The sequence below is a fragment of the Gopherus flavomarginatus genome, chromosome 17 (genome assembly GCF_025201925.1).
Source record: "Gopherus flavomarginatus isolate rGopFla2 chromosome 17, rGopFla2.mat.asm, whole genome shotgun sequence".
Taxonomy (NCBI): domain Eukaryota; kingdom Metazoa; phylum Chordata; order Testudines; family Testudinidae; genus Gopherus; species Gopherus flavomarginatus.
This window is the reverse complement of record NC_066633.1, coordinates 435,758-458,756: the sequence shown is the minus strand read 5'-3', so window position 1 is coordinate 458,756 and position 22,999 is coordinate 435,758. Positions and strand designations below refer to the sequence as shown.

The window sequence follows — 22,999 nt, the reverse complement described above, 5'->3', positions numbered from 1 at the left end:
ATTCTGTCCTTTGATGGTCCTTACTTCTTGGTGTGATGCCCTAGCATAGACTATACTGCTTGTGTCACACTCGTGATCATTTTTTGTAATATCCCAAAGCTTTACAAAGCCACACCACATAAGAAAACATTCTTGCCTTTCTCTATATGGCTTCTTCAGGCTCTGGCATTCTTCACTGTTGAGTGTGGCAACACTAATATAGTGCATGCTGGGGCAATGAACCATATGGGAAGCAGCACCATTCCACAATGGGCCTAAATTTGGGACTTCAAAAAAAGGAACTAAGAAAAGGTAGATTTTTAACATCAAGTATGATTGCCCTTCTATTCTAATTATTTGTGGTATTATTTAAGGGCAAAATCCCTTCTTAGCCTGCTTATCTTGGGTTTTCTGGACTAATTTTGACATGGCTCGAGTTATGGAAACACAGAGGTGGATGATTTGTTAATATGGATCAAATTAATGTGCTTTCAAAAGTTATTAGTTTGTTAGAATAAGATCTCATCTCCTAAAGCTTGTTTTATGTCTCATATATAAATTAAATAAATTTAACCAATTACTAAAGAATTTTGTAACTTCTCTTCTTTGGTATTACTCAGTCTTGACATTTTTAATGCAGTTTCGATGATCAAATGGCTGGAAGTTAACATTAATATATAAAATGTGTATTCAGGAAAGTGTATTTTCAGTGCTTGTGTGTGTGTATACCCACATTCTATTATTGAATGGAGAGACTATTGTAATGATTATTAAGTGATACCTGAAGGATTAGCCAGCACTGATGTTGTAATACTCAAGAAAAGGAGCTCTTCTTGTGTTAAAATGACACTGTCATGTATTGTTAATTAGGTTTATTGTCTGTGACAACCCTTTATGAAGATGAGAATCAGACTTCCTTCCCTGTTTGCCATGTCCAGTAGGCAAGCATTGACTTTTTCCTTCATTCCAAAACAAAATGCATTTAATACATGAAAATGCAGAGCTATGATTTAGGGGGAAAGGAGCAAGCTTACAGAAATGGGGATTGTATCCTGGAAAGCAGTGACTCTGAAAAGTATTTTGGGGTCATAGTGGATAAGCACCTGATTGTGAGCTCCCCATGTGATGCTATGACAAAAAGGGTTAAAGTGAACCTCGGATGTATCAATAGAGCAGAAGGAATAGGGAGATATTTTATTTCTCTATATGGCATTGGTGAGACTGACATTGGAATACTGCAAGCGGTTCTGGTGTCCACATTTTAAGAAGGATGTATGTAAGGACAAAATCAGAAAAGCTAAGGCACAAAATGTAGAAACAAAATCAGGAAAGGTAAGGAACAAAATGAGTTAGAATTAGTAAAAGAACATGAAGGGCAAAAAGAAGAGGTTCTATAAAAATGTTAAGAGCAAGAGAAAGGAGTGTGTAGGTCCACGACATAGTGGGGAAGCAGAGCTAATAACTGATAACATTAAGAAGGCTGAGGCATTTAATGCCTATTTTGCCTCACTCTTCACTAAAAAAGGTTAATTGTGACCAGGTGCTCCACACATTTAGTACTAACAAAGAGGAAGAAACACAAGCCAAATTAAGGAAAGAACAGATTAGAGAATATTTAGATAAATTAGATGTATTCAGTTACTCAGAGACTGATGAAATTCACACTATAGGGTACTTAAGGAACTAGTTGAACCAATTGGAACCGTTAATGATTATCTTCAAAAACTCATGGAGGACTGGTAAGGTCTAGGTCTCAGAGGACTGGAGAAGGGCAAACATAGTACCTATTCTTATAAAGAGGAAAAAGGAGGACCCAGCAAATTATAGACAAGTCAGCCTAACTTCAATACCTAGAAAGACACTAGAACAAATTATCAATCAGTTTGTAAGCACCTAGAGAATGGTAGAGTAATAAGTGTTAGCCAGCATAGATTTGTCAAGAACAAATTATGCCAAACCCACCTAATTTCCTTTGACAGGATTACTGGTGTACTGAATGGGGAAAAGCAGTAGATGTGATATATCAGTCCGACTTGACATTCTCATAAGCAAATTAGGGAAATGTGGTCTAAATTAAATTTCTATAAGGTGGGTGGACAACTGGTTGAAAGAGTGTACTCAACGAGGAGTTATCAATGGTTGGTTGTCATACTAGGGGGATGTATTTGGTAGGATTCTACAAGGTCAGTCCTGGGTCTGTTATTGTTCAATATTTTCATGAATGATTTGGATAATAGAGTGGAAAGTATGCTTATAAAATATGCAGTTGAGACTAAGACAGGAGGGGTTCCAAGCATTCTGGAGGACAGGATTAAAATTCAAAATGACCTTGATAAATTTGAAAATTCATCTGAAATTAACAAAATGAAATTCAATAATGATAAATACAAAGTACTACACTACGGAAGGTAAAATCAAATGCACATCTGCAACTAAATGGGAGATTAAATGACTAGGTGATAGTGCTGCTGAAAAGGATCTGTGGATTATAATATATCACAAATTGAACAAGTCAACAATGTGATGCAGTTGCAAAAAAAAACTAATATAATTCTGGGATCTATTTAGCAGCAGTGTCATGTGTAAGACACGAGAGTTAATGTATCACTCTACTCAGTACTACTGAGGCCTTATGTGGAGTACTGAGTCCAGTTGTGGGTGCCACACTTTAAGAAAGATGTGGACAAAACTGGAGAGCGTCCAGAGAAGAGCAACAAAAAATAATGAAAGGTTTAGAAAATCTGACCTATGAGGAAATGTTTAAAAAAAAAAAAAGTTTTTAGTCTTGAGAAAAGTGTAACAGTCTTCAGATATGTTGAGGGCCGTTACGGAGATGGTAATCAATTGTTTTCCATGTCCACTGAAGGTAGGACAAGAAGTAATGGACTTAATCTGCAGCGAGAGAGATTTAGATTAGATATTAGGGAAGACTTTTTAACTAGAAAGGCAGTCAATCTCTGAAACAGGCTTCCAAGGGAGCTTGTGAAATCCCCATTGCTGGAGTGTTTTAAAAACAGGTTGGAGGAAAACCTGTCAGTGGCAGTCTAGGTATACTTGTTCTTACCTCAGTGCAGAGATGGTGGATTAGATGACCTTTCAATATCCCTTCTAGCCCTACGTTTCTGTGATTTTATACCAAAAAATTGGAGAGAGCAGAAAAGGCCCATCAAATTTATTCGATTAGAGAAAATTCCGTAAAGTCTGAGACTTAAAGAACTCAATCTGCTTATTTTATTAAAAAAAAAGATTATGGTGACTTGAATTATGGTGCATATGTACCTTCACAGGAAGAATGTACCAGATACTTAACAGCTCTTTAATCTAGCAGAGAAAGTCACAAGAAGGACCAGTGGCTGAAAGTTGAAGCCAGACAAATTCAAATTAGAAATAAGGCATAGCTTTTTAACAGTGAGGAGCAAACTATCAAGGGATGTGGTGGATTTTACATCTCATGATGTCTTCAAATCAAGATTGGATAACTTTCTGGAAGGTAGTCTTCAGTCAGACATAAATTTCACCCAATTATCCCTATACTGAGCCCAATAACTTAATAGCCTGTGTCATACAGGATGTCAGACTAGATGTAATGATCCCTTCTGGTTTTATAATCTATGAATCTATATGTTCAGAAGGCCCTATGCCTGACCTCCCTGTTTGCAATTGTAATTTACATAGATGACGTTTACGCCCTCTTTTTTGCACCTACAAGAAGAATTGCAAATGTGTATAAAAATGCCTTCACCTCTAGTATGCCCACAAGTTGGTGCAAATATTCATTCTAGATCCTGATCTCTCCTTCAGTCTGAGATGTGATGAGCCATATATCCCTACATTGGCATTAAAAGGGTTAACTGGGAGCAAGAGAGCTTGATTACGGCCCCTGGTTGCACTTTAAGGGTGAGTCAAACCCAACTGAAAATGAAACCCAGTTGGGCAGGATCTGGGTGGTGATCATAAAGGAAGTAAGCCCAGATGAGAAGTAGTCTGTAGGAAGAGAGGGGAAGAACTCTGCAGCTCCTTTCTGTTTGCTAGAGATTGAAGGAAAGGCTTACAGAGGGAGGTAGATGTGCAGTAAACCCATGGAGGAGCTGAGGGAAAGGATCTGAAGGAAGGCCAGGGTAGTCCAGGGATGCATTGAGGAGTCTGAAAGAGCACCTGCAGTGAGTCCTCCCTTCTACAGGGAGAGGTCAGTCCCAGAAAGGAAGTGTCAGATAACATATTTTCCATTGTTTCCCATGCACTTCAACTTTGTGTACAAAATATCAGGCTAAAATCATGCCTATAAAAGAGAGCTGTTTGAGAAGTTTACCATTTAGTGTCTGTAGCACATTCCTTACCAAATTATAAAGATATGTAGCTAAACTATGGTCTTTCTAGTGTTCAGCTCTCAAGCACACCAGCTGTGCACCTTGGATTGTTTTATGCCTTTCATTTTATTCCAGATTACCTTCTCTGGTAGTTTGCTAACAATTACATTTATAAGAGCCAGATGATTAATGTGAATGATTTAAGAAACGTGTTATCATGTGTTTTTTGTTTTTGCTCTGTATCCTGTACTTATGACTCAGAGAACGTAATGTAGACATGACTCAGAAAGAAAAAAATAAGTCTCATCTTTGTGGAGAGAATTTTAACAAGCAAGTGTGTAGTCATGCAACTTATTTGGACCAGAGCAAAGGCTGATTCTTTCACCTTAACTGTACTTAATAGCAGTAATGCCCATCAATTTCCAGTTTTTTTCAGAGCAAAGGGCATTATGGAAAATGAATAGAATTTTTTTTTTACCATGTACCTCCAGTGAATCTGCAACTAACCTCTGAATCACATTTTTTCTCTCTTATACCAGGGTCTTTACTTTTTGTTTTTCACTTATTTGTTTCATTTAACACATGATAAAATTGTAATATGGTAGTTGGTATATGTTTTTCAACTTCTCAAAATAAACATAAAAACTATGAGATAATTGTATATTGTAACATTTTTTCCTAAAACATTTCAGAATGTATAATATACACAAACACAGGCATATTGCAACTCTGAAGCAAATGGACAAAACTGCTTGTTTGAAGGGACCAGGCTATTGAGTGGTAAGGAAAGGGATCGTCTTGATTGTTTTTTAATATGTAAAAGCAGCAAAGAATCCTGTGGCACCTTATAGACTAACAGACGTTTTGGAGCATGAGCTTTCGTGGGTGAATACCCACTTCCTCAGATGCATGCCTGAAGTGGGTATTCACCCACGAAAGCTCATGCTCCAAAACGTCTGTTAGTCTATAAGGTGCCACAGGATTCTTTGCTGCTTTTACAGATCCAGACTAACACGACTACCCTCTGATACTTGATTTTTTAATATGAAACCTGTTTATGCATTTTTTCTCCTGTGAAGACTATAGCGTGTTTACTGCAATTTCTTAACCTAAAATATAGAGGTGACCAGAGAGCTAAGAAGGTAATCACTTGCTTTTATAGAAATTATTAGGTGAAATAAGTGTTGTGTTCATGTGTCTATGTCAGATGACCATAGATCTGAGTGTTTTCCTCACCTCACCCACTGTACATTGAATTATACCCCCAGAGATTGAATTCAGCCTAGATAATTGTTTCTCACTAGTATATAATTCAATACTCTTGCATTTCATAACTAAGATTGTAAATAGTTTAATTGACAAGATGCTTGGATGATTAATTCAAGGCAACTATGTTAGAATTTATGATTACTGACCATTCAGGAAGTAGTTTCCACAAAAGTAGGTACCCATGCGAATAGATTTCTTCTAGCACATTCCATTGTTTGCTAGGTCCATCTTGTTTTTATTGTGTTTCAGTCTTCCAGTTCAAGATCAGATTTGGACTAATGTTGGCTATTGCATTTCTATTACAGTGTGTACATGTTTCATTAGGTGATTAGTGGGGAGTAAGCCCCACTCCCCTCTACTGGGCCATTTTAGGACTACCTGGATTGCAGATAAAATGCAGGGAGAAGAGATCAATATGCCTGTTACTGACTGCTACCTTATTCTAGCCTTTATTCTTTTTGTAATCCATGTGGAAAGGTTTTTAGTTACTGCTTGGGCATGCACATTGAATGTAAGATACATTTGACTAGTTCTATTTTGACTGTTTGCATCTGCTAAATCAGTGGTGGGCACTGTGGCCCGCAGGCTGCACGTGGCCCGCCAGCAGATTATCCTGACGGGCCGCGAGACAGTTTGTTTACATTCACTGTGCGCAGGCACGGCTGCCCACAGCTCCCAGTGGCTGCGGTTTGCCGCTCCCTAGTGAGCAGATTCAGAGTTACAGTTTTGATGTATTTACTTTAAGTAATAAATAGTTATGATTACCATAGAAAATGTGAATGTAATTTGAAATTAAATTCATGAAGGGAGAACACAATATCCAGTCCTGGTTCTCTATTTGTGAAGGGGCCAACTCTGTCTCATCTGATTAGATTTTTGCTATGGCTTTGTAGTTGCCATGTAGAAACTTATCTGAGAGAGGAGGAGTATTTCATCCATAGTGGCACAGGTTAAGAAACTGCCTTTGTTTGTTTTGTAAATAAGAACCTAATTTCCAAATCAGCCCATATATCACCTCTGTAGCAGTTGGATTGGGATTTGAGCCACTTGCTCATTTAGGTGGGGTCTCTTCTTAAAATTTACATTGACATAGCTAAATCTGTTGGGGTGGATTTTTCGACCAAGTGTAGATGCAAGTAGGTCGATGGAAGAAGACTTTCATCATTCCACCTACCTTATTTGGGGAGCTGGTGTTCCTACAGCAATGAAAAACCCCACCCATTGCTGTAGATTGCGCCTACACTATGGAATTATGCTGGCAGAGCTACAGCACCATAGCTGTGCTGATATAGTCCCTCCAGTGTAGACAGGACATTATGGTTTATCTTCACTGCAACAGTTAGCTCAAATTACAATACTCAAGTTACTCCACTAAAGCTAGTCTTGTTCAATCACCGCACCATAAGCAGAGTAGGGTAAGGTGGTCTGGCTTGCTGGGGGAAGCGGTATAGTGCTTTATGGGTTGGGGATGAGAAAGAGGCACAAGAAGCTGGTCCAAACATAGAGTGAGTCAGTGTGGCAATGCTAACTCATCCTCCAGGTACCAGAAGGGCTGGGGAGTTGATTAAGGGCAAGCCCAGGCAGAGAAACCCTTTTTCCCAAGACCAGGTGGAGCAGTTCCCTCTCTCTGGCCTGCTGTGCTCAGGATATTTTTCAGGAACAGGACAATGAAGGCCCAGTAATGTTATAATAGATCTCAGAATCCAGAAGACAGTGGTCATGGCAGTCATGATCATAAAGCTGGTCATTGGTCCCACCGCTTCCATTTAATGGCCCCTAGATAAATATTGTCAAAGAAGCAGTGGCAACCTCATCCTATTAGAATTAACCAATGGAAATACATTTTAATTATTTTATCTATAAATATTTCCTCCCATTTCTAGAATCTTTCACCTTATTATTTTGCTAACCCATGACTTTTGCCAGGAATCTTGAAGACCACTTTTCACAGTTCTCAAACAATCCAGTTTATATTATACCTGTCTGTCTGTAACTCTTGCCTATTTTTATTTTTAAAAATGTATGTAACAGACTGACTTAGACTTTTTGTTACTTTGGACAACTTAGAATACAGGTCTCTTCACAACCTATCTCTCTCTCAGAATTATTTTAGTCCTTGGTTGATCTCCTTAAAGAGTCTTGTTTTCCTTTGACCTACTTTAGAATAGTGGCTGAATTGATCATATCCTTGGAAGGTCTACATTTCAGAAGCCCAATCTCAGGTAAAAGGAGTTGATGGCTGTTGGGCCCTTACCTTTCCTTTAGTGTCCTTTTGGCTTTTCTGAAAGGATACTGTATTCTTCCTCGCGGACACTATATTCTCTCTACAAACTGTAAAATTTACTCTGAAGTTGGCTGCAGTGGTTGGCTCTACCTTTTCTGACCTGTATCAGAGACCTTTATGGTAAGTGAAAAATAAAGGAATCAGATTTAGGCTCCCTGTCCTTGTTAAGAAATCTCTATGCTGATCAGTTGCCTTACTTCAAATAGAACAATTATTCTGTTAAACCTAATATAGTCTCAGATTTTAATAATTATTTTGCCTCCTTTTTCCTATTATAAAATTTTCAGAATTTCCTCTGGCTTTCAGCATACACTCATCATATTCACCCTTGAGTTTTAATCCTCTAAAAGTAGTTAAATGTAATTATGTAAGTATTTTGGATAATCGGCAATAATCATTCACTTCAACTTTAGTGCCTAGAAGAAACTCCAGGCTTATCCATTAATACATCTAATGTTTTGTTGAGATCCCAAATAGGACTATTAAGAAAAAGAGATGCTCACATCCTTTCCCTACATTATATAGCACTTCTATATACGAGTGAACAAACTGAAGTGAAGGTGTTCCTCAAGATCTAAAATAGGCTTCATTCTCTTGAAAATGTCTCGTTTAGCAATAAAAAATTCATAGATTCATAGACTTAAGGTCAGAAGAGACCATTATGGTCATCTAGTCTGACCTGCACAACGCAGGCCACAGAATCTCACCCACCCACTCCTGTAACAAACCCCTAACCTATGTCTGAGTTATTGATGTCCTCAAATCATGGTTTAAAGACCTCAGGGTGCAGAGAATCATCCAGCAAGTGACCCGTGCCCCATGCTGCAGAGGAAGGCGAAAAACCTCCAGGGCCTCTGCCAGTCTGTCCTGGAGGAAAATTCCTTCCCGACCCCAAATATGGCAATCAGTTAAACCCTGAGCATGTGGGCAAGACTCACCAGCCAGCACCTAGGAAAGAATTCTCTGTAGCAACTCAGATCCCACCCCATCTAACATCCCATCACAGACCATTGGGCCTATTTACCTGCTAATAATCAAAGATTAATTAACTGCCAAAATTAGGCTATCCCATCATACCATCCCCTCCATAAACTTATCAAGCTTAGTCTTGAAGCCAGATACGTCTTTTGCCCCCACTTCTCCTCTTGGAAGGCTGTTCCAGAACTTCACTCCTCTAATGGTTAGAAACCTTCATCTAATTTCAAGTCTAAACTCCACATCCCTCCAGTAGCCCTTGTCCAAATTCCACTGTCCCCTCTCTTTTAATTTAGTGAGAAAATATTTTGGTACAATGTCTGAAAATTCAGAAATCAAGTTGAAAATATTTTATCATAAAGTCTTAAAACATTGAGGGAAGAAACGTGTAACGACTACTGAGTGCCACAAGCTCCCTTGGAACTCTATTTCAGAGATTGATTTATAGTTAGAAAGTTTTTCCTAATATCTAGCTTATATCTCCGTTACTGCAGATTAAGCCTATTACTACTTTTCCTTCCTTCAGCAGACATGAAGAACAATTGCTCTCTATCATCTTTACAACAGCCCTTAAGCTATTTGAAGACTTATCAGATTCCCTGGTTGACTATTCTCAAGGCTAACCATGCCCAGTTTTTTTAACCTTTCATCATGAGTCATGTTTTCTAAAACTTTTGATCATTTTTGTTCCTCTCCTCTGGACTCTTTTTTTTCTTTCAATTTACCCTATCTTTCCTAAAGTGTAGTGCCCAGAATTGGACACAGAATTCCAATTGAGGCCTCACCAGTGTTGAGAAGAGTAGAACAATTACCTGCCATGTCTTACATATGAAACTCATGGCAATACACCCCAGAATGATATTAGTTTTTTTTTTGCAAATGCATCACGTTATTGACTCATCTCCAATCAGAGATCAACTATAATAACCCCTAGATCCTTTTCATCAGTACTACCACCTAATGCAGGGGTGGGCAAACTTTTCAGGCTGAGGGCTACATCTGAGTGGGGAAATTGTATGCAGGGCAGGGGGGTGGGGTGCAGGAGGGAGTGCAGGATGTGGGAGGGGGTGCGATGTGCAGGAAGGGGCTCAGGGCAAGAGATTGGGACAGAAGAGGGGTGCGGGGTGTATGAGGGGGCTCAGGGAAGAGGGTTGGAGTGCAGGAGGGGTGCAAACTGAGGGAGGGGTCTCAGGGCAAGAGGTTGGGGTGCAGGAGGGGTGTGGGGTGCAGCAAGGGGCTCAGGGCAGGGGGTTGGGGTGTACAGAGGTGCAGAATGCAGCAGAGGGCTCAAGGCAGGGGGTTGGGGTACAGGAGGGGTGCAGGGTGTATGAGGGGGCTCAGGGCAGAGAGTTGGAGGGCAGGGTGCAGGAAGGGTTTGAGCTCTGGGGTGGCAGCAGCACGCATTGGGGCCAGGACAAGCTCCCTGCATGCCTGCCCTGTCCCCAGCCCTGTGCCGCTCCAGGAAGCACTGTGGCCCCTGGGGGAGGAGGGGTAGAGGGCTCCTCGTGCGCTGCTCTTGCCACGCCCCCAGGTACCTCCCCCAAAGCTGCCATTGCCTGGAGTTCCCCTTCCCAGCCAGTGGGAGATGCAGGGGGCAGTGCCTGGAGGCAAGGACTCAGGGGCCACAGGGATGTTGGGCCGTCCGCTGCTGAAAGCAGCACAGGGCCCACGGCGCCCCGGGGTCAGTCCCGCAGGCCAGATCCAAAACCCCAAAGGGCTGGATCTGGCCCACCCCTTACCTAGCCAATTATTCCTCATTTGGTAGTTGTGCATTGGATTTTACCTTCCTAAGTGTACTACTTTGCACTTGTCTTTATTTAATATACCTATGCCTATACCCATGTGTTATTCCTGTCATTGCATTTCTTATCCTGTTTCAAGAAAGATTAACCGCTTTATACCCAGCAGGTAACAATATGATGTGAGAGAGGAAATGAAGTCAAATTTTTTTCATAAAAATACAATCTGACTCACATGGCTTCAACTGCCATCTCTGCTGCTGACTCACAAATCTGTTTTTCCTCTTCCCAAGTTTATCTCAACATGCCTTTCTGACATCTCCTCCTGGATGGTCATTAAGAACACACACGTAATATGACCAAAACCAAGCTGCTGATCTGTTCCTCTGAACTGTCTCCACTTCCCATATTCTCTGCCAATGTTCACACCACCAACATCCTCTTTGTCACCCATGCTCACACACTAAGGGTCATTTTTAAGTCTTTTCTCTTCTTTGCCTCTCACATCCATTGCCACTTCATCCTCCACACATCTAAGCCCCATCCACAAGATCTTCTTGTGGCTTGAAATCTTGTCTCTCTCATAGACAGAAGTTGGTCCAATAAAAGATACTACCTCACCCACCTTATCTCTCTAATATCCTGGGAGAGACATGGCTACAACTTCACTGCATACACCAGTACATATCTTACAGGATATTGATCTATTGTGACAAAGTTCCTCCTCTACCTTGGTGGGTCCTGTGCTTATTGGCAGATTTTGCTAGCCTCAGAGATCTTCCTGTGTTGGATCAGGAGTTGGGAGGTTTTGGGGGGAACCTGGGCCCACCCTCTACCCCGGGTTCCAGCCCAGGGCCTTGTGGACTGCAGCAGTCTAGAGTGCCTTCTGGAACAGCTACATGACAGCTACAATTCCCTGGGTTACTTCCTCATGGCCTCCTCCCAACACCTTCTTTATCCTCACCACAGGAACTTGTACTCATCAGTCCTCCACCAGCACATCCTCTCACCCCCAGCTCGCTCGCTCGCTCGCTCCTTCCTTCCTTCCTTCCTTCCTTCCTTCCTTCCTTCCTTCCTTCCTTCCTTCCTCTCTCTCTCTCTCTCTCTCTCTCTCTCTCTCTCACACACACACACACACACACACACACACACACACACACACACACACACACACACACACACACACACACACACACACACACACACACACACACACACACACACACACACACACACACACACACGTACTTCACTAACTGGAGTGAGAGCCTTTTTATACTAGATGTCCTGATTAGCCTTAATTAATTCTAGTAACTTCCCAATTGGCTACAGGTGTCCTAATTAGCCTGCCTGCCTTAGTTAGTTCTAGAGAGTTCCTGAGTGTTCTGGAATAGTCCCTACTATCTTAACCAGGGAAAAGGGACCTGCTTAACCTGGAGCTAATGTATCTACCTTCAACCACTCTCTTGTAGCCATCTGGCCTGACCCTGTCACACTATAAAGAGTAACATGTAAGCTATCTACAGAAAGCTCATAATTTGTCAAGATCAATAATCTTTGTGAGATGTATGGCTGGATAATATTAAAGGAATCCTGTATTTATTTTGGAAGTATTCTCTATGTACTTGGAGTAGAAATGAGGAGGTAATGTATCACTCCTCCTTAACCAGTGAGGTAAAGCACAGTTCTAACATCTATCCTTGCCACAGTCAATAGAAAACCATCAAAGACAATGACAATCAAAACCACTTAAAAGTAGAATTAAGAAACACTACAAAAAGGCAGACTTTTGGCCTGCCTGTGAATAGAAACAAAAGACTGTTTTCAGTATAACAAAGTATAGGGAAAGGCCCTCTGAATCCATTCATTGAGGAAAACCTCTGGCAGAGGGGGATGCTTTTGTAAACATTTGGATCCTGGTTCTTAAGAAACCCTGCCAGCTCTAGCAATGCACTGAACTTTGGGGGGTAATTCTACTATATTATATAGGAAATGTAAGCTATTGATAAATTTAGACCCAGATTCATGTTTTGTTTTTTGTTTTGTGTTGGAAACAGTTGTTTTCACCATTTTTTCTCAGTTCTAGTTAAATCTAAATAAAACTACTTTTGTTTTATAAGAGCTCACAAGTGCTGTGTGGTTTAGTTTAGTGATTTAAGATAAAACTGATAAATTGGATACACTTCAATTTGTGTGTAGAATTTCTGTTAGTAGTCAGTGTCAAGGGCTGAATATCACAGGGGAACAATTCAAAGGGATTCCAGGACTCAGATGCACCTGTTGTTAACTTGCAAGGCAAAAGAAAGCTGGCATAGCCCAAAGGAGAGCACTTGAGTGCCTGAAGGGCTCATAGTGTCAGGGAGAAAGACTCTGTCTCACTGGAGCCAGAAGGTAACAAGGTGACTTATGATCCTGGGTACCGATCACATTGTCCAGTGTGTCCAGATCTGTCCAGTGACGACTCCGGCTCCTCTGGGTCAAATTTAAGTTTTCTGCTAACTCTTAAGGCCCTACATAGCTCTGCTCTCACCTACTTACCTATCCTAGTCTCTTCTTGCATCCACCTCTTTCTCTACCACTAATGATGCCAGCCTCACTGCCCAGTTTCTCCACTTCTCTCACAACTTTCTGCACCTTTTTCTGTTCTCTGCCCAAACTAATTTGTCTGGCTACTGCCAACTTCTCATTCAAATCCCTCCTTAAGATCCATTTCTCCAAGTGAGTTAACCAAGACAACTTTCTTACATGTTATGAAATTTATCTTTTTAATAACGTAAAACAAGTTCACTTTGCTTGGCACACATCTTGCTGAGTAACCATGTAATTTTGTTATTTTGCCCTCTGTTTCTCCTTCCCATCTCAACCCTACCGTTTCACTGTTCCTTCATTGCATCATGGATAATCCCTTTGGGACAGGGACCTGGTCTAATTTATTTTTACTTTTGAGCACTGTAATAATAATTATAAATGAGCCTGTAATAAAAACATTTTTTTCAGTCCTCCCACTTGAGCAGTAGGTCACTTTTGGGTTAGCAGTGTTTAGCATAGAAATTTGTATGAAATTTAAAAAGGAAAAATGAAAGTTTTGTGGAAAATTAATTTTTTTACACAGCTTCAGTAATGAGAACTGTTCCACTGAATTTTAACTTGATGCAATGGCTACATAATATTAATAAATTTCAATAATATATATTGTTTTATAGTAACTGTACAGTTTGTCACCACTGTACCTTAATATATTTTGGGACAATCTGAGCAAGCTGTCTATTTCTGAGCTTTAGAAGGAAAAATAGCCAGCTTCTGGAATGTTTGTGGTCAGTTGTTCTATATGAAACAAATTGAAATATTGTTAGTACAAGGAATTTTAAATATTGTTGCACAAATGATTGACAATCAGTACACTTTCTTGAAAGTGATTAACTTTATTTTTTTACCCTTTCCATCTTGGAAATTCACTTCAGAAATTTCCAGTGACTCCTGTAGTTTTCTCTGTATACAGTGTCTGTCTAATTAATTAATCTTCTGTCGTTGAAACATATGTACTGGCTAAAGCAATCAGAGTCAAAAGTAGCTACCAAATTTAAATTAAGCAAAGTTTATGTTTGTGTGGGTTTGGGGCTGTTTTGGGTTTTTTAACCATAAATTTGATAAAAATAAGTGGTGACAATAAGTAAAGTGAAAAGTAAATAAAAATAAGTCTCTTCCTATAGTATTTTTGAGGTTAGGCAACTAGCATTGGAAATGTCTGTTGTCTTTGTTGTGCTGGTTCCTTGAACTTGGCTTTAATGCCAGATGCCAAAAGGAGATTTACAAGAGTAAAAACGATAATTTAAAAACATGGCAGGCTTCTATAAATAGCATACAAATCTCCTGTCTACCTTAAGTGGGTGCTCTAATGTCTGTCTTCTATGTTTTTATGATTTCATATTAAAATGGTGTCACAATAGCTGAAGTAATTTGATGTATTTACTTTTAAGGCAGAAACTACATGGAATGTCATCCTCTAAAAATGTTTATTTACAGCCCTATAATTTCTCAAACTTATATTGCATTTGCAGTTTTAAAAACTTACAGAGATAACAACAAAAAACAAACCGAAGAAGAATTGTATGAAGATATATTAAAAAGTTAACAGGATAAATTATTCCTGTTGAAATGTAAAAATTAAATGTAAACTTAATCTAGCTACCATTACCCTCAAAAGAGTTTCACCTTGGCCTCTGTTACACACAGAATATTCTGTCATGAATAGGAGTTATATTCAAATGCTGAGGTACAGTTAAACCTGTTTGTGAGAGAGACCTGATAGCATTTCCTGCACTTTGAATATCAGGCAAAGTTATGTTATTGCCACAACCCCAAGCTACTGCATCCTTATTGAGTTATGATGAGTATTCCTAGGAGAGTGTCCGTCACCTTTCCACTGTGTTCCCCTAACTTCATTCTCCATAAGTTAACTGAGTCATATTCCCAAAATCTAAACTCTTTTAAACTCAGGGTTGCCTAAATTTAAAGCCATACAGAGCCATTAGTCCAATCCATACTTCTCCTGTGGCTTCTTCAGTAATACTATTTTGACATATCTTCATGATACTGAGCACATAGAGTAAATTGTTTCTGCTGTAGCTCACAGAGTCTCATAAGATACATTGGACAGCATGGACTACAGGAAGCATTGAGAGCCCAGAGATGGAGTGCCCACCACTTTTCTCCTGAAGAACCATTTGTCATTTCAAGGCATTAATACTGCCTCCATATGAGCATCATTAGTGAGGTGCCCAGACATTAGCTTCTCAGTTGAATACAGACCATCTTAGTATTCATGCTGTGTATTGTCCCATTATCACTGCTCTGAGCAGAGTATGCTGTTTGCAAGCCACTGAGCAGTCCATTATGCAGATACACCTCTACCCCGATATAATGCTGTCCTCAGGAGCCAAAAAATCTTTCCGTGTTATAGGTTAAACCACGTTATATCGAACTTGCTTTGATCTGCCAGAGTGTGCAGCCCCCTCCCCCCCAAGAGCACTGCTTTACCGCGTTATATTTGAATTGGTGTTATATCGGGTTGCGTTATATCAAGATAGAGATGTATTTATGACTAAGTTCTTTTGTGCCAAAGCATTTTAGAAAGTGGGGAAGAGGATGTTACGAAGGTCAAGACTATAACAGGGTCAAACAAGAACTAGATAAGTTCCTGGAGGATAGGGTCCATCAGTGGTTATTAGCCAGGATGGGGAGGGATGATGTCCCTAGCCTCTGTTTGCCAGAAGCTGGGAATGGGTGACAGAGAATGGATCATTTGATGATTCCCTCTGAGGCACTTGGCATTGATCACTGTTGGAAGACTGGATAGTGGGCTAGATGGACCTTTGGTCTGAGCCAGTATGTCTGTTCTTATGTTCTTCTTGCAGTAAGTTGTAACTCTTCTTTGCTGTTGTTATGAGGATAAGGTTCTTATTGTTTTGCCGAACAAGAGTTCTGGTGAAAGACCAAATTTGCTCCTTACAGAAAATTTGTAAATTATTTATTTAATTATTGTGGCACCCAAATCATGGTAGTGGTGTACAGACAAATAAGATACGACCCTGCCCTGTAGAACTTACTGTTTAAGTAGAGACATGATATGAGGATACAGCAGTGACAGGTGTGGTGCAAGAACCTGAATAGAATAGAATAGGATAAGTGGGAGGAAAACAGAGGAGAAGGTTTATGGGAGGATTCCAGAAAAAGGCTACCACTACAAAATCAGGCATGCATACTGACTAAGCAACCTCATCTTATTTGTTTAGTGAGGCAGGGTGCTGGAGTGGGAGAGACTTGTCTGGTTTTTATTTTATTAATTATTATAATTATTAAATGACTTTATATACAATTGTAATTTTTAGTCCTGTCCCCATGGCTTTTTTGTAATTGTAGCATAGTTGGGACCTATGAAAATGGTGGTTAGTTATTATTTCTGGTAGTGTCCACAATGTGCTCATAATCTAATGACAGAGGGCAAGGTGAGGGGGCAAAACTTATAAATAGGGTGCAATCATATAATCCAGATTGGCCACATCACGTGACGTAAGGTTAAATTAACATGTTGGTTTTGTTTTTGTTTTTTTTAAGTTCGCTGTGTAGTTTTTTCCAAATTACTCCTCAGACATTGTCAGTAAAAGTCAGCTTTTTTTTCTCCACAGTTTTAGTGGAGAAGCGGGGCTTTAGGAGGAGGGACTTGAATGCAGAGAGGGTAGGGGCCTTATGGAGGAGCTTGGGAAAGGTGCCCCATAAGTTGGGGGCAGTAATAGTGTGAGCAGCAGATAAATGGGAGGAGAAGGCTGATGTTGCTGGCAGGATGGAAGGACTGGGAACAGTGCAGTACGAGACTTGCAGATAAGTACAGAGGGGAAGGGCTATACAGTGCAGTGCTGTGTAGGCACTCTCAAGGAGTCTGAAGTTGTGGTAGAACAGTGGGAGATGGTGCTAAGATAGGCAAGAAAAATGATTTTTTGAAGTGATGATTTTAAGATGTTTGGAATTTCTAATGCCACTGCACATGGAGCAGACCCAGACAGGGTTCATATTCTACATCAAAAAGGTTTTCTAACGAGATATGAAAGGAGAAACACTCAAATAAAGGTCATAAGCTGTAGCTACAAGCATGATATGATATGTAGAAAACAATAGTTTACTGCAAATATAAAAATTAGTAACTGTCACAAAAATTGTTAGCATTTGAAAGTATAGAATAATATTTTTATTTGTTTACTTTTATTAAAAAACAAAGAAATAGTTTATCCATTGAATCTGCTTCATGGTTGCTTACCCATTGTGGTGGTGCTTCTTACAGACACTGTATTCTGGTTGGACGGCACAAGATGAAAGCAAGAAATCTGGTCTTTATTTCAGTTTGCTTTTCCTCTTAGTGATACCATTCAGTTGGCCACTAGCATGGATTTATGTATTACAATTCACATGTTCATGTTGGTTTGGCAAAGTTCACCTTCAGTTTGTTATTAAAATGTCCCAAGGCCTACCAAGGATAATCAGGATATGCATTTAGCTCTTCAGAAAAGTGCTCCAGCCCTTGGTTCACGGAAAATGTCATCTAAATTTCATGAAACCAGCAAAACCACAAAACTGTTGGCAGTTTTCTGACTGTGTGCTAATCTCTTAAGAATGGTGTCTTGGTTTTGCAGGCTGCTGATTGCAGTAATTTGGGAGATTTACTAGTTGATAGTATATTGTTAAGTTACGTTCACTTGGTGTCCTCTATTTGATTTGGTATGATACAACCTCACATATTTATGCGGAAACATTTTTATTAAATATAGTTTGCTAGAAATAGAAAACATATATTTTTATATCTTTTGGTTTTCTGATCAAAACGTTTTGATTGCTCCCATTTGGGGGTGGGGGAGTAAAATATTACTTTTAGTGGGTTTCCTTCTACTAAGTGTGCTGATTGCCATACCCTCAGCAGACACCACTTCATGTGTTACCAAATGTACTGTGCTCTGACATCTATGTAAAACTGCATCATATACGAATACAGGCTCTTCAGGAAGTGAGAATATCTGTAAAAAGTTACATATTGCTATCCCATAAAAGCAGCATTATATGTAAATGAGAGTATGTGTAGAGCTAACTTTGTTCATTCAAACGTTTAAATGTTATTGTCCTTTTATAGCATTTGTTTTGTGGTTATGATTGCTGTGGCAACTGCATAATTTACTGTGCTTTCTTAATCAGAATGATAAATAAGAATAACACAATGTTGGTCAGGTTAGTCTAGAGTACTTTTCTCTCAGATAATAATTCTTTGATGTTATTGAATTTTATTAGATCTGTGAGCAACAAAGACAAAATGAACTGACTAACACACAGAACTTGCAGCAGCTCCTTCCTAGTTTGTTTGCAGTACTGAATTACAGAGGGGCCTAGCAGGGCGGGCACTGCTTGCTATTGTCAAAAGGAGTGCATGGCACTGTGCTTCAACCAGGGCCGGCTCTAGCAATTTCACTGCCTCAAGCATGGCAGCACGCCACGGGGCTGTCCCGCGGCTCCGGTGGACCTCCCGCAGGCGTTTCTGCGGACGGTCAGCTGGTCCCACGGCTCCGGTTGACCTGCCGCAGGCGTTTCTCCGAGGGTCCGATGGTCCCGTGGCTCTGGTGGAGCTGCCGCAGGCGTGTCTGCGGGAGGTCCACTGGAGCCGCGGGACCAGCGGACCGTCTGCAGCCACGCGTGCGGCAGCTCCACCGGAACCGCCTGCCGCCCTCCCAGCAACCAGCAGAGCGACCCCCGCGGTGTGCTGCCCCAAGCACGCGCTTGGCGCACTGTGGCCTGGAGCTGGCCCTGGCTTCAACCACGCAATTCAGGATATATTAACTGTAGTATATCACATCATATCTTTACATACAGGAAAAGAAAGGATAAGATAGGCCGAACCCAGAGTTAATCCCAATTGTCAGTTGGGTCTTAACCAGACCTAGACTATTTGCCTGCTGTTTTGCAATAATAATTTGTGGGAGCGGTTTAGGTGCTTCAGATGTGTGAATCCCTTAACATACCCACAAATGATTGCAAACCTGAAAGCAGAGAGATATTTGAAAATCAGATCCATAAGGTTTAATGGCTGCTATTCTAACAGTTTTCCCTCAGGTATATGGTCCCCACTTCCGTAGTGCCTGAGTGCTTCACAACCTTTAATGTGATGATTTTCATAACACCCCTACGTGGCAGAGAAGTGCTGTTCTCTCTATTGTACAGATGGGGAACTGAAGCACAGTGGCTTGCCCAAAGTTACACAGGGAGTCTGTGGCAGAGAAGGGAATCAAGCCTGGTTCTCACAAGTCCAGGGCTAGTACCCTAGACATCCTTTTTCTCTGCTAGTAACGTAGAATATAGTTTAAAATAATATACTCAGGTGTTTTTCTTTAAAATCTGAGAAAAATCTGTCATTAGTGTCCTCACTTTGGAAATGTGCTGGATCTCTGAGACCAGAAATATCCTGCTACCCCATCTCAGCTTGGAGTCCCACTCCTTGTAAGGAGCAAATCCTCCACAGCTGCTTGTGGAGATTGACCAGAGATGGATCACTTGATGATTTACTGTTCTGTTCATTCCCTCTAGGGCACCTGGTATTGGCCACTGGCAGAAGACAGAATACTGGGCTAGATGGACCTTTGGTCTGACCCAATCTGGCCGTTCTTATGTTCTTATGTTAAACCTGTGGGCCGGAACCAAAGCCTGTTGAAGTCAATGGTTGTATTTCTATTGACTTCAATAGACTATGGATCAGGCCTTGTAACTGTGTGTTGCCCACACCCACTCTCTCCAGGGCAATGATACCTATAGAGGGGAACATTGCCTATGTCACTGTTAATTTCTTTCTTCCTCAGGAGCATAAAATACAATAAAGGCAATAAGAGAAGTGTCTTAGGAGAGAGTCAAAAATCACAAATAAGTTGCCTTGTGCTTATGTCCTGATGAGCATCACACTTCTCACTAAGACCATTGCTATTAAATTCAGCAATAATAGAGCCTAAGTCCCCTTTGGCAAATTACAAACAATCTCCCCCCATATACACTATAACTCCCATTGATTCGTTTAATTGAAAATGTTTGGTCATGCTGCTTCCTTGCTCTAGATTTTTATTTCCACTGTATTATAAACTAATCATAATTACCCAGCTAGGAGACTGGTTTCAAAAACAATAGAGAAATGTCAGTGTGGCTGGAAAATATTTTGCCTGTGGAAGCAGCTGCCCATGAGCTCACTCTTTGGAAAGCATTCTGGTGGTTGCATACTTTAGGAGAGCACAGTATTTTATGCACAGTAGCACATTTACAAGCTAGAACTTGAAAAACTAAGTCTGTGCATGTTTTCTTTGGCCCACCGGCATCCTTGGACCTGCCCGTCTTTCACTGGGGGAATCATTTCATATTTCCTGTTTGAGAAGCAAACTGATTCTCATTTAGTATTATTATTTCATACTTGTATTATGATAGTCTCAAAAAGCTGTCTTGTGCTGGTAACTGTACAAAGTTATCTGAAGACATGGTCCCTGCTCCAAGACCTTACAGTACAAATAACACATGAATGGTGAGGAATAGGAGAGATGCAATCAAATAGGTGCAGCTTTATCTGTGTTTAGTAAATTCAACAAAAAATGCAGTTTCAGGACAACCAAGACTGTTTTTGAATTTGGGTCTAATTCAGCAAATAGCTTTGTCTGAATAAAAAATTAAGGAAATTTTTTTTAGAAAGAGTCTAAACTATTTGTTTTGAAATATCATTTCAAATCAGCATTTCATTTTGTCATTTCATTTTGAAACTAACCATCTTGAACCATGCAAATGACATCATATCAACATGGAAAAAACAAAAACATTCAGTTTAGTTTCGAAGCTAATTTAACTTCTTTGGTTCAGCCACCAAAACAAAAAAATTATTTCTTGAGCTCTGCTGGGAAGTATATGGTGCAGATCAGGTTTGCAAAGGTGCTATGTATGCCTGTGTATGTACACGCATACACCATTCCTTGACTTTGTGGGTACTTTACAGCCTGTGATGTAAATTAGAATAACACGAAGGCTGCTCTAATCTTCATAGCCTGCCCATGGCCCTGAGGAGCTGTTCCAGGAGCTAGGGATTATTGAGCCTATAATTCTCCAGCCACTCCCCCTTTTCACTGGCCACTGTCACTGTGCCAGCATCAAGGAGGGGTGGTGTAAGAGTTACTTGCAATGGATTGAAGCCAATGTGGGAACCCCATGTACTGGGGGAATCTTCCAGTGTTAGATCTGTCTGCTTTGAGACAGCTTCAGATTGTGCAAAGCAGTTCTGATATGGGACAATCAGGGGTTCTTCTTCGAGTGATTGCTCACATCCATTCCAGTTAGGTGTGCGCGCCGCGCGTGCACGTTCGTCGGAAACTTTTTACCCTAGCAACTCCAGTGGGCCGGCAGGTCGCCCCCTGGAGTGGCGCCGCCATGGCGCCCAATATATATCCCTGCCGGCCCACCCGCTCCTCAGTTCCTTCTTACCGCCGTGTCGGTCGTTGGAACTGTGGAGCGCGGCATAGCTGTCCTCCACGTCCCTAGCTCTCCTCGTTATCTCTCAATTACCTCTCGTACTGTTATAGTGTTAATTAGATTGTTAAGTGTAGTTAGATAGTAGTTAAGTTAAATAAGTTGTAAATAGTTCTTCGCCGGGGGCTTAGCCCTTCCCGGCACCCGGCACCGGGCTCATGCCTGGTTCGCCGGGCTTCAAGCAGTGTGCGGCCTGCAAGAAGCCTATGCCCACCAGCGACCCCCACGACGCGTGCCTGAAGTGCCTGGGGGAAGCGCACAGATCGGACAAGTGCCGCATCTGCAAGGCTTTTGATGGAGCAAATATTTATGTATTTACCTATTTCTTTATTTTCCCTGTTCACACGGAGGCTAGAACTAAAGTGGGATAGAACAAACACTTTTGCTGTGAATATCTGTACCTTTTTGCAGAGGAACAGGAACACCAAGAAAGAGCTGCTGCTGCAAATCATAGCAAATCTGTGAGGAATTGTCTTCTAAATCTGGAGCCTTCTCCTCTTTTAATCACCACCTTTTTAACATACCTGTGATAATCTCAACATTCCAATAAAGAATGGTGACCAGGAAAATCCAGAGAGAGAGAGAACAGGGAATGACCATTATACAGATTGTATAACACATGTTTAAAAAAACATAAGCCTAAAGTAAGCAAAGCCACTCTCAGGACTCATGGGATGTGCTAGCTGAAAAAGGGCATTTTATTTTGGTCACTCTTCACAATTAAGGTCAGATCAGTTAGTAGGCCACTTTCAATATAGTCCCTACTATAACCATAGATTTGCCACAGAAGGTTCAGTGGAATAGACACATAGGCAGCAATAGAAACACAAGCTGAAACAACACAAAGTAGAGAAACTAGAAAGTAGTTGATGGAGTGGAAAGAAACTCCACTCCCATAAATCTAAAATAGAGTTATTCATAAATTCTGAAGCTAGTTTTGAGTTGTGATCTTCCTCAGTAAGGATGTCTAGGAGAGGAAAGCAGGAGTCTTTTTCTGTCCAGCTGTATGGTCTGCTCTGCATTGTGAGCAGCATTGCTATTGGATGCCATATATTGGTTGCCATTGGATGCCAGTCCACCATACTAGAATTTCTTAGACAAGCTGGATAGCCTTCAAAATACTTTTAGTGAGCATTTTTATTTTTATAAAGCTGTAAAAGGCTCTGGAGTCAGTTCTGACCTGGACTAGTACAGATTTCTTTCACCTTCTGGTTTGCTTTGGTGGTGATAAGCGATAGTGCAAGAGTCACCTCTCCCCATAACAGTTATTAAAAATGTACAAGTAACAAGGTGCTATCTGAAACTGAAAGCAAGCAAGCAGCAGCACATACATTAGATAAATGATATTAAGGAATTGAACAGGGAGT

General features: G+C 40.6%; 1 protein-coding gene across 1 annotated transcript in view; it reads left to right on the top strand.

The window, feature by feature from the left end:
* The window catches only part of RALGPS1 (Ral GEF with PH domain and SH3 binding motif 1), a 356,681-nt gene that overhangs the window by 203,937 nt on the left and 129,745 nt on the right, over positions 1-22,999 (top strand). The window lies entirely within an intron of this gene.